This window comes from Paramormyrops kingsleyae, chromosome 1, assembly GCF_048594095.1.
Source record: "Paramormyrops kingsleyae isolate MSU_618 chromosome 1, PKINGS_0.4, whole genome shotgun sequence".
NCBI classification, from domain to species: Eukaryota; Metazoa; Chordata; class Actinopteri; order Osteoglossiformes; family Mormyridae; genus Paramormyrops; species Paramormyrops kingsleyae.
The window spans coordinates 63,336,635-63,353,376 of record NC_132797.1 but is presented as its reverse complement, the minus strand read 5'-3'; the positions used below and the strand labels follow the sequence as shown (position 1 = coordinate 63,353,376).

Below are 16,742 nucleotides of genomic sequence, written 5' to 3'. Positions count from 1 at the left end.
GTTGCTTTATTAGGTTGAGATTAATCGACGGGGAGGAGGAGGCTGTGGCCAATTGTGATGTTTCTGTCCAATAAGGTGAAGCCTGTTTTCTGGCTGTATCTCTCCAACAGACTTATTCTCTGAGGGAGACTAGAGACTGAGGTCTCTGCACCCTCAGAATTGAAGCAAAACGAGACCCCAACCCATCCAATATTCCCTAGTGTTTGTCAGTAGCTTGTCTAATGAGGTCAGTACTTGTGGTTTCATCAACAGTTTAACATTTAACCATTTACCATATTTTAAAGTTAATTGTGAAGACCCATGTGTCTTGATTACCAAAGAGGAAGAGGATCATTGATCAAAAGTCAATGTCAAGTATCTTCATTGTCATCTTCTGGTGTATTATCCATGGGTCATACACAGAGAGGAAATTGCAATGTCGTCAGTCACAGTGCAAGAGACGCTCATAAGTAGAATATAAATGTTAATGTTGCTTTGTTTGCAGAAGTGAACATGATGCTGCAATCACGCTTCATCCAAAATGAAACGAAATGTGACCTTCATGATTTTTATCTAGAGTTCGGTACATAATCTTGATCAAAGTCACGGGGCTTTTCGAAGCAGCGCTCCAGGCTACATCCTGACTGCGTGGGCCCTGTCAGAGGTTCAGATGAGGAATAAAGGTTTGGGTTCTGGCATGTTCCCCCTTAGACGCTCCTCAGATGTCCTCAAGTGTTGCCTTGGTGAGCTATAGGAGCACCCTGGTGTGTCCAGTGACATCACATGTACAGTATGTTACTCTGCGTGGCTGGGCGATATGTCACCCCAGTATGGATCACGCTCCAAAACACGCTCCGCTGCTACCTTTGGCGTGCATCCAGGCGTGTCCGTACAGCAGTCACTGGATTACCAGAACACACCAGCACCACTCACGTGTGTTTCTGCTGTTTCGTGTTTTTTTCTTAGTCATTCCTGCCCCGTGTTCCTCATCACACTGGTGGGTGAATGGCCCCGCGGTTTATCTGTGACCGGGAGAGTCGCGGGGGGGGGGGAAGCCCCCTGTGCATTTCTTAGTGAGGCGAGGGGACGGCAGGTCGAGCGGACAAGCACAGCACATGAAGTTGACATTTCGCTGCAAATGTGCTGGGCTGCCACCTTTTCAGCAGACAGCAAACTGGCTTTATGAAACAAAATAAAACATGTTTTTGTTACTTCTAACAAAAAAAGTTCTTTTGCCGGTAAATTAGAATATGCAAGGTGAACTTTGTGGACCTCAGTGACTGTGCATGTGTGTAGTTTTCGTAATTGTGGGTTCCATTTACATTTGAAATGCTTTTAGATTACATTTATAAAAACTGTGTGTGTGGGCATGCGAGTGTGCGCATGCTATTAAGGTTAAATTTAAGGTCGTGTTTTCACAGGCTGAAATATGCAAACTATCAGATGAATCAGCCAGAATTAGGCGGGTGACAAAAACAGCGAGTTTTTGCACTCTGAGAAATGCAGTAAAAAGATTCATTCTCATTACAGCATTTACTCCTAACCGCCTCTGCAGAATCCATATAAATAAACTGCAAAGTAGTTTTTGGAGGAGGAACATCCATGGCTGCTGTTCTCCGTACAGGAGATACATGTTTTTATTTAGTTATGGATGCATGTGGCATTCCGCAGTTCTCACCAACGACTGCCACGGGATGTACGAAAAACAAACAAAGCATCTAGCAAACTGTTACCTCCCTGGCATAAACATGCCTGCGTCCGGTTATACCCACTGTTCAGGAAAATTACAAAATGTTAAAAATTAGAACGAAACCTCCAGATATGTCCGCGTGCCGTCCTTTAACCTGATGAACTTCTTGTGAAAGTGTGCTGTAGTGTAGAGTATTTAACCCAAGGTCCGGACATCTGATATCCTGGTTTTTACAAAATTCTGGAAGAAAGAGGAAAGAAGAAACACAGTGTGTGTGTGTGTGTGTGGGTGTGTGTGTGTGTGGGGGGGGGGGGGTCGCATAGATTACCCCAAAGTATGATAAAACCTGAAACTTTCTTTCTTTTGGGGACATTTTCAGGTCCCCATTTGGATTACATCAAATTAATAAAAAATGTGAATGCAATCAAAAAAGTAAAAATACCAAAACTGTTGTTTACTTATGGTTAAAGTTAGGGCTGATTAGGGGTTAAGGTTGTCATAGCTGGGATTAGGGTCATGCCCAGATAAATGATTGGATGGTCCCCACCATGTGTGAAGGACATACACGTGTGTACCTCTTCCCTTGCAGTCAGATGACAGATCCCACACTGGTCGCCCAGGGTGACGCTGAGTTCCTGTCATCCTCTGATCCAGCTGCACCCAGGTCCCTGTTGTGATGCTAGACAGGACAGCCCTGGAGGAGGAAGAGGGACATATCTGTTTATTGACGGGGGGGGGGGGGGGGGGGGGGCACCCTGGCCAAATGTGCCACAGCAGCATGTATGGAACTCCTTATGTCACCTGAGTGTACCTAAAGCAATACACCAGGCTCCCGGTGGGATGGGGGTGCAGATATCAGGCCCGTGGGCTGGAGAGACATGGGCACCATGGGCTCTGATCCTCACAAACTCCATGAGGAGGTGATGCCCCGTCCAGACGCACCTAGAGCATCCCCCCACAATGACAAAGGGCTTCTGGCACAGGCAGGAAACGGTGAAGCATCTTGTTCCCCCCAGAGCAGAGTGTGGGATTTAACTATATAACAGCATTATAATAACAAGAGCTATGAAAGCAAACGGAAGGGGCCAGGTCAGTGCGGTGGGAATCGGGGGGAGATTCAGGGAGGGGGTTTAAGAGGAGAAGAGGAACTATTATAGGAACACCCCCCCCCCCTACAGACAGCCTGACGCCAGATGGCTTTTTCTAATAAATATTCAACCTTAACTCTGTTCCCATGTAACTTTTTTTGCGCTCAGTGGCCAGCACACCCACACGGATTCGGGCCAGAGGAATGATTACAGTGCTGCAGACAATAGGGGAAGCCAGTCAGCGGGGGCTGTGGCATGGGGCAGCGGGGCTGCTGTGTGCAGAGCGGGGGCGGGGTTACGGTCGGGGGGTGGAGCCCGGGAGGGCCCGGTGCTCTCACGCTTTCACTTGCAAAAAGCCGCATGGGAAGTCTTTCGTAATCGTGTCCAGAGACGCTGGAGATGAGCCCTTTCGCGCACCGCATGCTTGCGCTTGTATTACTGTGTGAACGATCGCATGTAGCTGTGCGTTCCTGCGCACAGAGCATGGGCCTGTTTGTGGGGTCCCCCGGCCCCCCGGCCATCATTTCCCTGCAGACAGGCAAAGTCACTGGGTGCCCATAGATTCAGCGGCGCCTGACGTTTGGATGCCCCCATGCACGCACACACACACACACACGTGCGCAAAGATAAGCGCGGTTCGCCGGAGGGTCCCTGGCCTTCTTGCCGGTCCCTCCTCAACGCAGGAAGTGGCGAGAGGGGAGCTGGACTTAAGTGTTTTGATGGCTTGCAGCTGTCATTAACAGGCTGACATCGTCGTGTTTCTAATAGGGCAAAGTTTCTAATAGCCCAAAGTGGTTGACCGCAGCTGTGCATAGTATCAAATCATAAACTCAAGTTAAATGTCTCCGTTGCCCTACGTTATCACGGGGAGGATACCTTCAGGCACGCTGCCAGAGAACCATGGTTTCTAGATGGCCGCTTAGAGAACCAAACTTGTGAGAAAGACAGACAGACATGCTACAGGCCGGGTATGCCTCCATCCCGGCTGCGTGGTAAAATCCCGGGGGGGGGGGGGGGGACTTCCTGTAGTGTGTGTTTGTTTTGCACGTTGCCTTGCTTACTGATGCCGAGTGATAAACTGGATGACGCTGCAAATTCTTCACCTCTTCTCTCCTTCTCTAATGTTTGAGTGCCTTGGATCTATCATAGGTCAGAAGAAATGGCAGCTTTCCTTATACGTAGAAGCTCATAACATCTCATAATTTGCATTCGACATGAAAATGATTGGTCCATCCTGACAATTTGAATTGTTCCTCGGGCCACTGTGGTGCTTCAGAGGCTGAGCGTAGGCTCATCTGGGGGGCGTTAGAAATCAGGTTCGACCAAACGTGGACCCCGGAGGGTCTGGAGACCACCAGCACACCCAGTTTGGCTGGGATCCCAAAGCTGACCATGTGCATCTCCAGCGAGCCGCTTGTTTTCACAAACGGAGGACGTGGGGAGCGAGTGTTTCCTCAGGAATATGTTTGTCTTAATTAGGAAAGCCAACAAGCCCCATGCAGGAGGGGCGCAGGAGTCTCTGCCGTCATGTCCCAGGCATCAAAGGGCCCGCCGCCGACGCCAAGCTGCCCCCCGGCCCCCCGCCCTCGCCCCAAACCCAGGTGATCTTCAGCAGCTGAACAGACATTCTCCCAGAAGCCTCTGTTGACCTGGCTCCAGCCTCTCTGCGCTTCTTTGTGTTTTCCTTGCCTCAGGAAACCCAGGGATATTCATGGCACTGAGGCAAATAATCTGGAATTAAAAACTGAATTCTTCAGCGCTTATCCTAGCAACAGCCCCGCCACCATCTGTTCAAAGGACAGGGCGGCCATTATGCGGGGCTGTCTCTGCCTTCTCCATCACCTGAGAGAGGGGCCAGGCACGACCACATTATTCGCCCTGCGCCTTTGTCTCCAAGATAAATAGGCCTTATTAAAAATTAGAGGCCCTAAACGCACCCCCCTCTTTCATTTGGTTATTCATATCACAATATTAGACGATCAGTTTTCAAGTGATCCGACCAGCATCACTTACCACAAGAAGGACTTCTTCTTGCAAGTGTACGAGACAGGAAAATGACAAGATTAGAACAAACACATTGCTCTTCCCACTGCAGATGTTAAAAGTGACGTGTTGTTAACTGCAGAGTAGCATGTATGTAGGATTTTCATGCGGGCTATTTATTCGTTTTTTAATTGTGATGTTCGCTGCTGGGTGAGCGACGAGCTTTTGGACGGGTGACGTCAGCTCAGTGTCACTGCTTGATGATGCTGTGATCGTTGTCATGGGGTCGTGGGGGGGGGGGGGGCTTGTCCCGGTGATGGTGTTTGTGCTGCGTGTTGACCAAACCTCGCCGGATGGGGGATCTCCTGTTTCATCTGTGGTACCCAGTGGTTCTGGGGGGGGGGTCAGACCACTTCCGGTGGTCCAAAGTGAAATCAGAGAGGGATGGGGAGGGGGCATTGTGACTGACTTCGACCTTTACAATACCCCCCGGTTTTATTTCCCACCCTATAGTAAACCTGTTGGCCGCTCTGAACATCTGAGCAGTGTGGGGGTAGCCGGTCACTGCCCGAGGGGGGGCAGGTCCACAGGAAGGGCTGAGTCCTCCTAGGATTAGCCCACGACCTGCAGTCCGGACAGCTGTCAGCTCTGGGGGGCTGCCCCCCTCCCTCAGGCCTGCTTCTAACAAAGACTCCCATCGGCGTCTTTCAGTTTAGCCAAACAGTCATCGGGTCGTGTAATAATTAATCACCTTTCTGTACCTGTAATTATCCAGAGTAACATTCAGTAATTTAGTAACTTAATCAGCCAGGTTACACACATGCAAAGATAAAAAAAAAATATATATTTTAAGCACATGTAAAAATAATCATATCACTCACAGAAAAAACGAGTGATTTTAATAACTAAATAGCTTTATCACTGTCTCAGGAATGACCCAAGAGTTTAGTGTCAGAGACTAGCGCCAAATAAAGCCTTTATTTACTTTTTGTTTTTCCTCAATGTGGAATATTTTCGCAATCTGAAAATAAATCTGTAAATGGTGTTTTTAAAACGCACACCTTATCTGTTAGCATGCTAGAACAGAATGGAGATTTCGCATGAATCGGGGCTCTTGCAGGATGGTCTTGCGGTGTAAATTGCACTGTCGCATCCTGTACCCTGGAACATTCTGGAATGGGAGTGGGCACTACACCTCGCCGCCGTTATGTAAGATATGTGAAGGTAAGGTGGGATTTGGCTCCGCTTTCTGCTCCTCAAACTCTTTGCTCCACCTCTCGTCTGAAGCAGCCGTTAGCAGCATAACAAGCCGGCTGCAGGTTTGTCAATCCTCCCTCTGCCCAGCCCCCCAGCCCAGCGGATCTGTTACACTTCAAACTGCTGTCCTTCTGAACACTTGGATCCTGAGTGCTGGGGGGGGGGGGGGGGGTGCATTGCGTGTGGTTCTTCAGGCCCAAAATCTCAGGTAGCACTCCAACCATCTGACACGTAGTCATTATGATGGGGAGGGTCCATACATTTTTTTTCTTACATTTAAATTTATCCAGAGTAATGTACAGCTCAGGGAGCAGGGTCAGCCAGTCCCCAGACCAATTGGAAGTTAACGGCCCATACTCAGGGGCCCAATGATGACATCACCCTGATGACCCTAGGATTTGAACCAGTGACCTTCCGGCAATCAGAGACATGAGTTCTAACCTGCACAGCCACATACCACCCGCATTACCAAGCAAACAGTTTTTTAACTAGTGTCAGTGTCCTAGCTCAGCCACCTCAACCCCACTGTACCATACCTACCCCTCCCCAGTGAAGTCTGCGTCATACTGCTGCATCTTAGGTCATCATCAGAGTGACGCTGAGTGGCCCCGTATCTGAGCACTGGTGAAAGACAAACATCCTTAAATCTGCCACAATTTCACCCCTTATTACAGTTCAAGGGTATCTTGTGGGTTTACCTCAGCGAATCTTTGGAGCGTCAGGTTCCCCCACAGTACCACGCAAACTCAAATCTAACCACACATATCAAGCGTTTTTCATATCTGCTGTGAACTTTCACCATTAAAGGCGTACGGGCTGTGTTTAGAAGTGCAGCCCTCGCTCGCAGATCTTTCCGGAATTTGTGCCATGGTTCACCGTTACCAATTATAACTGTGTTGTTGAATTTATTTAAATAAGAACAAACTCCTGCAGCTTCATGGTCTCGTTTGCCCCTGGGTTTGATTGGAAATGAAAAGCGGCGCACTGTCGCAAAGCAAAGGGCGTTTTTGGGGCGAGTCTTCTGCCTGTGGATATCTCAACAATCTGCCTCCTTTTAAATGATGAAAGCCAGTCTGGTGGCTTCCGCTTGCGTTTTGTTTATTTCTGACTCTTACTCACATTTTAGCTTCTACACGAGTTTCAAACACTTCATTAATCTCTGCAATGCCAAGTCCTCATATCGAATGGAAACATGAAAATTAAAATTAGTGGCTTAAGCACATCATAAATACATTATAATTAGATGAGCAGCATTTTTTTAGGCTTTAAGAAGTAATTTTATTACCTCTACACAGCTGTTGGTGTCTGTGTGAGTCACTCGCATGAATATGTCCTCTAGTTATTTTGCAGGTAAAGAACAATCCCATAATATTCTACCCATGTTTTGCGGGAAAGTCATTTTGCGAGTCATTAAGGTTTTCATTCCCGCCAAATTCAGCTTTTCCATAAACACCTAGATATAAGCAATGAGCAGAGAGAGTGTTTATAATTCAGTGCTTAACACACCATTTAAATGTCTTTTTATGTGCGTTATAAAAATGAAAAGAAGTTGAAATGTGTCAGTGTCACGACACACTTAACTCGCATAAGCTTTTTTTTTCCTTTTTCTAATTTTCTTTTCTAATTTTGCTCCCGTGTTGATCAGCTAAAAATTGCTAGCATGCCTCCGAGTGCTATCATTACAGTTGCTCTTTGCCTGGGTGACTCTAACGAAGGTGTCTGTGAACCGCTGCTAATTAGCGAGGTCCAGGGTGTAGAGACACCTGCCAGCCATAGACGTACTTTTTACTCTTTTCCCGCCATCAAAGAGTCATAGCCACGAGTCGGTGGGAAGCTCCGGGCAAAGCGGGCCGGATTGTATCCCTGCATCTTCTTGCAAAAACTGTGAGGATCGTCTGTCCTCGGAATGACACGCCACTGCTTCTCTCAGCATCTCTGGATATTGAGCTGTTGTCCTTGGTGGGAATGCCGGGGATGAGGCATGATTTTTTTTGTTTATGTTTTCAAAGAATAATGATTCTAATAGGAGGCCCTGCTCTGTGGAAAGAGTGACAGAGGACAGAGGCAGGAGGGGGTGAGGGACTCTGCAGACCTCCAACAAGCCCATGGCTAAGAGCATGCGACTGGCGTGCGGATGCCAGTGGAATGGTGTCTGCTTGCAGCTCAGCTCTGACGGGCACGCGATCGCATTTCAAGGAACATCCCTTCTTAAATGCGACGAAAGCAGAGGAATGTGTTGGCCAAAATCACGATCAATGTCGTGCTTTTGACATTTTTCAGAGCTGGACGTACAGTGATGTCATAATGCAGAAATAGCATCACTCTTAAGATACCTAGTCTAGAAATTTACATTAATTTACAAGGTCCATTTATATAGACATTCATTTAAAAAACACTGTGGGCCAGATCCACACTGGACCCATGTAGAATATAACCAGCAATTTATTTTTAGAAGCTGGTCTCAAAATATAAATCTCATTTATCTCAGGATTGCAGCGGAGGCATAGTTGTAAATTTTCTAAAAGCAGCTATTGGCCGTTGAGGTGTAAATGTATGAAATTCGATACAATTACTGAGGCTGGGTGCTTTTTACTCTTTCTCTGGCATGGGGTGGTGTGGACTGTCTTAATAACAAAGTGAGAGCCCTTGATGAATGCATTAATTGTTAACCCTTCAATGGCGGACTGTAAGAACTACACCTCCTACCAACTGCCGGATCTGTCCTTGGATATATACCAGGCTGGACTGGTTACTTCTCAGAGTATTTTATGAAATAATGGGAGGTCCCAATCAGTTAGTTAAATCCACTGAGTTTAAATAGATATGCTGGTTACTGGGTATGTAATGTAAACAGTGATATTTCTTGTATATATACCTTACATTTGTGACACAGCCAGTTAAATAAAACAGCGTCAACCTCGCAGGGTTGGTGATGGTAAGCTGGAGAACAAACCCTTTCTGGGCTCTTCCACCTGGCTGCATACCCGACAAAGTCAAACGGTGTTTTTTTTCCCCTTCGTTTTCCTCATCAGTGGAGACAAATCGCAGCGGTAATCAATGTTGTCGTCTGCTCGTGGCGGTTTTCGCTCCTGAGCACCTCGCTTTGGTCGCGGGGTGGGATGGGGGGTAAATTAAAATGCTGCGGACTTCACCCTGCCCCCCCCCCCCCCCCGGTCCCCATTCTTATTATCAGTTAATAATTCCTCCTCGTCGAGACAAATGAGGAAACTTGACTGCGTTAGAAAGTCCAGAATGCCCCTGCAGGCGGGAGGGGGGGAGGGGGCAGCAGATATCCCAACACCAGTGAAGGATCATGAAGCGGTGCTTTGTGCCTTGCCACAAAAGGCGCTCTGTCATCCTGAAACCCCTCTAATTCAATTAGGCCGTGAGGTAGCACGTTAATTTGCCAAGAATCCCTCTGAAGCAGGATGCAGCCCCCCGGCGTGGCCTCAGCGCTGGGTGCCGTGGCCACACAGGGCTCGAGCGATTTCCACTATGTGGGGGAGGGGTTGGTGCGTGAACCTGTGGGGTAAAAGCGGGGCTACCAAGGAGATGATTGGAAGCAGCTTGACCTCTGACCCCGAGGTGAAGGGCCAACGAAAGATGTTGAATTAACCTGGATTTTGTAAGAAATGGGCACATTCTCTCCTACGCTTTCAAGGAGGGCAGGAACAGAGACACTTGGCTTAATTTAAATAAAATGGTTCTAATAATGGTGTTTCTGAAAAAGAAAAGTTCACTTATATTCTGCTTAGTAATTATGCAACCTTGAAGATAAGTGATGGCTAGAAGCATTTGATAGCTGGGATCTAGCAGTCATCTTACAAAGCCTCTTTGATAATCTCTCATCTCGAGGAGCTCTTCCTTGATTATCTTAAATTGAAGTGGCTCCAGTGTATTAATTAAAGAATCAGGTCTCATTTACATGTAGGATACTTTCATCATTCTTCATGAAGAGCTAAGAAGCAGGGTTTATGGGATTTTTACTTGTAAAAAGTTCATTTTCCACACAGTAATATGACACAAAGGATCTCGCATGCTCAGATTGCTAGAGATGCAGTTTCGACCATAACAGCTGCAACTGAGCTGATATACCTTAGAATTTTGTTTTTCAATTTCGTTAGAAAAGTATATTTATGGAGAAAAATAAACTTACGGTGCATCTTTTCAGAGCGCCTAAGAACAGGTGTTAGGGTAATATCGGAGTGGGGAAAAGTAAAGATTTGGCTTTAAATGACACACCTAATGAGTGGACCTGTGAAAGTCCAGGTCAGGCCAGGTTTCCACGTTCAGATTTTCTCTTTGCAAACCCGTGTGAATGTGTGTGGGAGATGGAGACAATCCGGCAGCACTGCGGACATGTGACACGCGCGGAGCAGGGAGTGCGGGTGTTATTATACCGTCTGTAATGACACCGCCCTCGGCGCTCCTCGGACGATCACGGCCATGAGACGAGCAGTGAAGATATTTCATCCTGGTTATAACGCATAAAGCAGCACGGTGCTTTAATTGCTAGCAGATTAATGTGATTTCCTGAGTTTCCTCTTTCATATTTGCTAAAAGGTCACAGTGAAAGCCTTGCGGCTGAGCAGAGGAAGGCCCTGCCCACCCACAGGCCATCTCAGGATTTCATCAGCTGTATGCCGGCCCACCCGCACCCCATCTCCACCTACGTTTCCCCTATTAGTGACCCCCCCCCCCCCCTAGAATTGGGGCAAATCTCTTCCCCTATTTAGAAGACAAACAACCCCGTAGATAATGATGTAACTGGAAAGTCTTGCCTCAGAGTCTTCTGCTGTCCTTATTTGGTTTGTTTGTTGGTAGAAATTGGGTGGGGGGGGGTCTGTTACTGTTTTTACTGTGGATTTAAACAGAGTGATTAAGACAGGTGTGCTGGTACCTGTAGTGTGACCCCACAAACGCAGCATGGAGATCAATACACACACTCTCCCCTGTCTTTCTCCTTCAGTGCACCAAGTGCCGCTTAACCACTGCCGTGGAGGGGGGGGGTTAATTCAGGCAGAGTACCGACAGCTGTGGCAGGTCCGTCGCTGGCCCGGCTCCACCGTGCCAGATTAATGACCTCGACTGCCTGGCGTAGTGGCCACCTCCATTTACTCTTGACCATTAATTACCATTGGCACCCCCTGCCTGCCCGAGGGCGGGGCCTTTTCACCTGGACCCTCCGCATGCTCCCTCAGATGCTTTTGATCGTAAGCAGCTTATGAAGATTCCTGTTTCTCATGCAAGACAGAACCTGTGGCATCTCAGCTACGAGCCAGATGGCTTCAACCACTATGCCACCTACTGGCTGAGAGTTTTGACGGTGTGCTCTGTCTGTTGTTGCAGGAAGCTTTCAGTAGGCCTTTTCTGATGCTTTGTTCTGGGCCCTGTCCCCTATGTCGTTTTCAGCGGTGAATCTCATTCTCAAGAGGTCACCTTCTCCTGTATACCTGCTCCCTCGCTGCGGCCATTTTGGCTCTGACGATCCCTGGCTCACACAGCACCTCTCAATTAGTGCTAATCTTGCCTGTCTGAGGTTTATTTAGCCTGAAATGTCTGGAGTCAACACGAATCTGCCAAGCCTCTTGGTCAGGAATCACCTGAGAGTCTCTTTAATAGGATCTCGGGTCTCAACTGGGCCCTTTCACTCTGGGATCTCTGCTCAGCAAAGGGCCCCATCGTACCCTCTTTCTGTCTTGGGACCAGTGAGACGGATAGCAAGCAATGCTGAGTGTGAGAGCAACGTTTCTCTGCAGACTTGCGGTGCTTTTTTAACTGATAATGTGCCTTTATCAGATATTTTCTGGCTTTTGTCCCAGTTAAACCTTGTGAGACATAGTGCAGATGTTTCCCTGAGTATCTGTGGTGTTACTTGGTCGTGACGTCAGGATTGGAGAAGTTCTGATGAAACTCTGAGGACCTGCACAGGTGGCATCAGTGGATATTGCCATTTCTTTATGTTTCGAAGCGTTTCCTGGCCTAACTGAATATAGCCCCCCCCCCCCCCCCCATTGCCCACACAACGTGTTACGCTCCTGTTATGTAACCACGCCGAGCTCCCCTGACTGTTCAACTGCAGTTGCACCTGTGGTTTCTCTGCAGTTTTAAGAGGAAGAGAGGTCACCGTTTCCTTCGCTTCCCACCTTCCTCAGTTGCAAAACCTCTCCAGCAAACAGGTGTGTGTAATCAGCCACCACAGAGGCTGCGGCTTGACACCCCCCACCTCCACCTCCGCCCCCTCACCCGGTCAAGGTTACACAACCTCTGCTTCCTGTGAAGCATGCGTCATGAGTCATTAGTCACCAGCAACCCAGGGTCTTGTGACTGGGTCACTTTCTTGTCCTGTTTCTATACCTGTTTCACCCAGTTTCCACCCAGTTCCTGCCCTGTTTCTGCCCAATTCCTATCCTGTTCCTGTCATATTCCTGCCCTGTTCCTCCCCTATTGCTACCTTGTTCCTGCCATGTTCCAGCCCTGTTCCTGCCTGACTCCTACCCTTTCCCAGCCCTGTTTCTGTACTTGTTACTCTCCAGTTCCTGTCCTGTTCCTGCCAGGTTCCTGCCCTGCTCCTCTCAGGTTCCTGCCTGATTCCTGCCCTGTTCCTGTCAGGTTCCTGCTCTGTTCCTGTTAGTTTCTTGCCTGATTCCTACCCTGTTCCTGCCTAGTTCCTAATCAGTTTCTGTCTGATTTTCACCACTGGAATGAGACCTTCTTGCCCTCCTGCTACCTTTTCAGCTGAGACGTGCAGCAAATCCAGCTTTTTATGAAATCAGTCAACAGAAAACTGTGGAAAGAGTGAAGGATGACTGGAACTTTGGCGGGAATCACTCCACTAGACAACTTGGGAATCAGTCGATTTGTCTAAACATACGGTGTGAAACATCTAGGTCCAGTGGGACCCTCTTCCAGGGTTCACGTGGTCTAGATTCCCCAGCCCAATCGTTAGCAGTCAAATGCTGCTGGGCTTGAATAGGTGAGGGAGCATTCTCAAATGTCAGCGAGGATCCTGCTCACGTTGGGCTCAGTGTGAATTAAACACATCTGTCTCTTGCCGACGGCACGCCACGGTGGGGCACCATCACTCCAATTATTATCCATTAAAAGGGGATGATTGATCGGAACCTCCGGAGAACGGGCCGATAAGAGCCCGTTGGTTCCTCTGTAGAGGACAGGCAGGGAGGGGGGGGACACCCCCCTAAGGCTGGACGCTACAAATCTATGAAGTTCCACATCTCCTGCCACAACCCAATCGAACCACATGCTGAGAGCCCCAATGGAAAAGTGCTGGCCTGCCATTGGCCAAGCGCCCCCTCTGGAGATAGTCAGGAGAGACACCACAGGAGTCGGGACACTGGCCATCGCTGGTGGGGCAGAACCAGTTTGAGCAGCAGAGAGGCCCCATGACAGATCGAAGCCCAAAGCCTGAAAACTCATCTGCTTAATGTGAACCAACAGGGCATATAGAAATAAGTGACCTCAACCTTCCCCAATAAGTCTTCACATCAGAGGGCAAAATAGCTGGCCTGTCCTCCAGGTAACTGCATTTACCGGCCAAGCGGCTGTCATTTTTAACCCTGTAGCATGAAGGAGGAGCTGGGAGCATCCCGCAGGTCTCTGGGGGAGCACGATATGATCTCCCAACGTGTTTTAATCAAGGCTTCTTTCACCATCGTTCCCCTCCGATCGTTTTTAATAGAAGACAAACACGTCATGGTCACGCTCCTGCACATAGCGTCTGGATTTACGAAAAACATGATGATAACACCTGTGTTATATAATGCACGTCATGGATGAACATGCCCTACTAACGTTATTAATTAAATTCACACCACCATGTGGTCGGGGGAGCTGTGGGGGGGGAGGGCAGAGCGATTAATCTACCTGAAATACCTGATTGTGAGGGAGCCCCCCCCCCCACCCTTTTGGGTAACTAACACTTATCTTCAGGCATGGTGAACAGACATGGCCCCTGGTGGGGGCTCAGTCTTGATGTAGCTACAGTTATGGCATAGTTACAAAAAAGAGATCGATTTCAGCAGGAACCTTTTAATCTTTCCTTTAGTCACTGGAGATTCCTGTCACATGTTTCTGAAACACATATAGTTTACCTGGTTAAGATCCAGCCCATCAGCATCTTCTCTCTAACAGACTGTTTGTGTGACGCCTTTGCCCAGCCCTGAATTGCGTCCACAGTGACTGAATCTGTGGGAGCTGCATTACCGCCACTCTGCTGCAGGACTCTTCTTCACTGGGGCTGCTACCTTTGATTCTGTGAAGCCTACCTGGATCTTCTGTGTCTCCATCTTCTGTGTTCTTGGCAGGGGAAATCCAGCTTAGAGGGAGCTTCAGGCAAAGGGTCCCAGGAAAGAGGAACCGTCTGGCATTTTGCAACAAATTTTACTGTCTTCCTGTTCCCAGAGGTGAAGGAGCTGGTGTTTAGTGTCAGCTCTGAAGGAGGGTTTCAGACAGCATGTTCAGTAAACATTACGACAGAGGCAATAGGAATGTTTTTGTGAGCAGATTGATGGAGGATGCGCTAAGGGACCTTTCAGACTCCAGTCATTCCCGCTATGACATTACGGGGAGTGCGGCGCCATCCAGGACGCCTGACCGGCTGTGTGTCACCCCCTCCCACTCTTGTGGGGGTGGGGGGGGGGGGGTTCGCTCCTAATGGGGCATCAGAGGCTGCATTAACAAGGGATTAACAGCTGAAAATTATAAGGGCGCCTTTCAGCACCCCGGCCCCCACCCCCCGACTCACTCCACAAACAAATAATCGAATTGGTACAACTGTATGGAGTTTTGCAGAAGCTAATGTTGCCTCCCTGACTGTTTTTAGTGAGCAGGGGCATGAGTGCGGCTGCAGCCTTGGTGTTGCTTCCTCCCTGCCTCCCTCGCTCTCCTTCTCATCCCCTCAGTCTCTTAACAGGCCAGTAGGCGTCTCTCCTTTTGCTGGAGAGATCTGGAGAGCAGGATACGGGGCACAGCATGCATGGAATGGGGCCTGTCTGAAAGGGAGACTGGCAAGGGCATTTAGCAGATTCCGCTTGCGTTCTCAGTTTGGCATGGTGAAGAACAATATAAACTATGGCCATTATGAAATATTGAGCATATGTTGGCATGCCAGTTATTATATCCATTTTTACTTAGTTACTTTGATAATTTCATTTGGTTGGGCCAATCAGTGAAAAAAGTCAAATGTTTCAAATTTTCCAATCATTGCTGCCTTTTTCAGGTCATGTGACTGTGAAGTTTTACGTCTAATGATTTTAATATGGAGCATACATTGTAGGGGGCGGCTGCACTGGTCATGTGAGCAGGGGCCTGGCTTCCCCGTGCCCTGTGTTGGCCTCGGAGTCAAAGGGCTCCTTGAACTTGTTCCAAACCCCCCCCCCACCCCAGGGACAAAACCCAGCTAACCCGCAGCATCATGGTGTTGCCGCCAGACAGAGGTGTGCCACGTCTGCGCCAGCTGTTTATGTAACATTTACCAATTAGCCTAATTAAAATTAGCATGGAGAGTGTTTTGTATGCAAATGGGACATAAGCGGCATGTGTTCGCAGTGCATTATGTCAGCGTGTCGTGTATAAAAACAGCAATTAAAAGCGAGCGCTCTTACGCTCTTTGTTTCCCTTGCGTGCCGTCCCCTTCTGCTGAGTACCTCACCTCCTCCAGCCAAACACATCGCGAAGCCAACTTACACTCACTTTTACCAGCAGAAGAGCTCACACGCTGTTGTCTGACATTTCAAGCTGACGTTTACATATGTTCTCAGTCGAGGGTCAAAGTTCCCTCAGTAAAGACAGTGTGACGTACAGTACTCTGCCGTGTAATCTGTGTCATAGTCTGCTGGGTGACCTGGGGGGCTTGGTTGGCAAAGTGGTGGACAAAGTGATTAACCTACCTGAAATACCCAAGCGTGTTGGAGCTCCCCCTCTCTAGGCATGGTTTACAGAGACAGACTCTTGGCAGGGGTTCAGTCATTTACCTGTTTCTCTCAGCTCTGTTTACATCGCCCCTACTGCTCTGTTGCAGCGGGTGGCTCGCAGGGTGCTTAACCATTAGATGCCAGGCTGAGTTATCTCAGATGTGTAGCACCAGGAACCGGAGGCTCATGGGCTGTGAGTCCCAGAATGCTTTGCCTGAGCAGGATGTGTGCAGCACCAGGAACAGGAGGCTTATGGGCTGTGAGTCCCAGAATGCTTTGCCTGAGCAGGATGTGTGCAGCACCAGGAACAGGAGGCTTATGGGCTGTGAGTCCCAGAATGCTTTTCCTGAGCAGGATGTGTGCAGCACCAGGAACCGGAGGCTTATGGGCTGTGAGTCCCAGAATGTTTTTCCTGAGCAGGATGTGTGCAGCACCAGGAACAGGAGGCTTATGGGCTGTGAGTCCCAGAATGTTTTTCCTGAGCAGGATGTGTGCAGCACCAGGAACAGGAGGCTTATGGGCTGTGAGTCCCAGAATGCTTTTCCTGAGCAGGATGTGTGCAGCACCAGGAACAGGAGGCTTATGGGCTGTGAGTCCCAGAATGTTTTTCCTGAGCAGGATGTGTGCAGCACCAGGAACAGGAGGCTTATGGGCTGTGAGTCCCAGAATGCTTTGCCTGAGCAGGATGTGTGCAGCACCAGTAACAGGAGTCTTATGGGCTGTGAGTCCCAGAATGCTTTGCCTGAGCAGGATGAGTAAGTAGCATACAGAGAGGTGGCATGTTAGTTAGTGACCAGTGAGAAAGAGCTGGTA

At 48.7% G+C, this 16,742-nt stretch overlaps 1 long non-coding RNA gene across 1 annotated transcript; it reads right to left on the bottom strand.

The window, feature by feature from the left end:
- Positions 1–1,715: 1,715 nt before the first annotated feature.
- LOC111849494 (uncharacterized) lies at positions 1,716–14,474 on the bottom strand. The gene is made up of 3 exons (XR_002839547.1): positions 14,283–14,474; positions 2,245–2,363; positions 1,716–1,909 (listed from the first exon to the last, which is right to left on the bottom strand). It is a non-coding gene; the product is annotated as an uncharacterized lncRNA (long non-coding RNA).
- Positions 14,475–16,742: the final 2,268 nt, after the last annotated feature.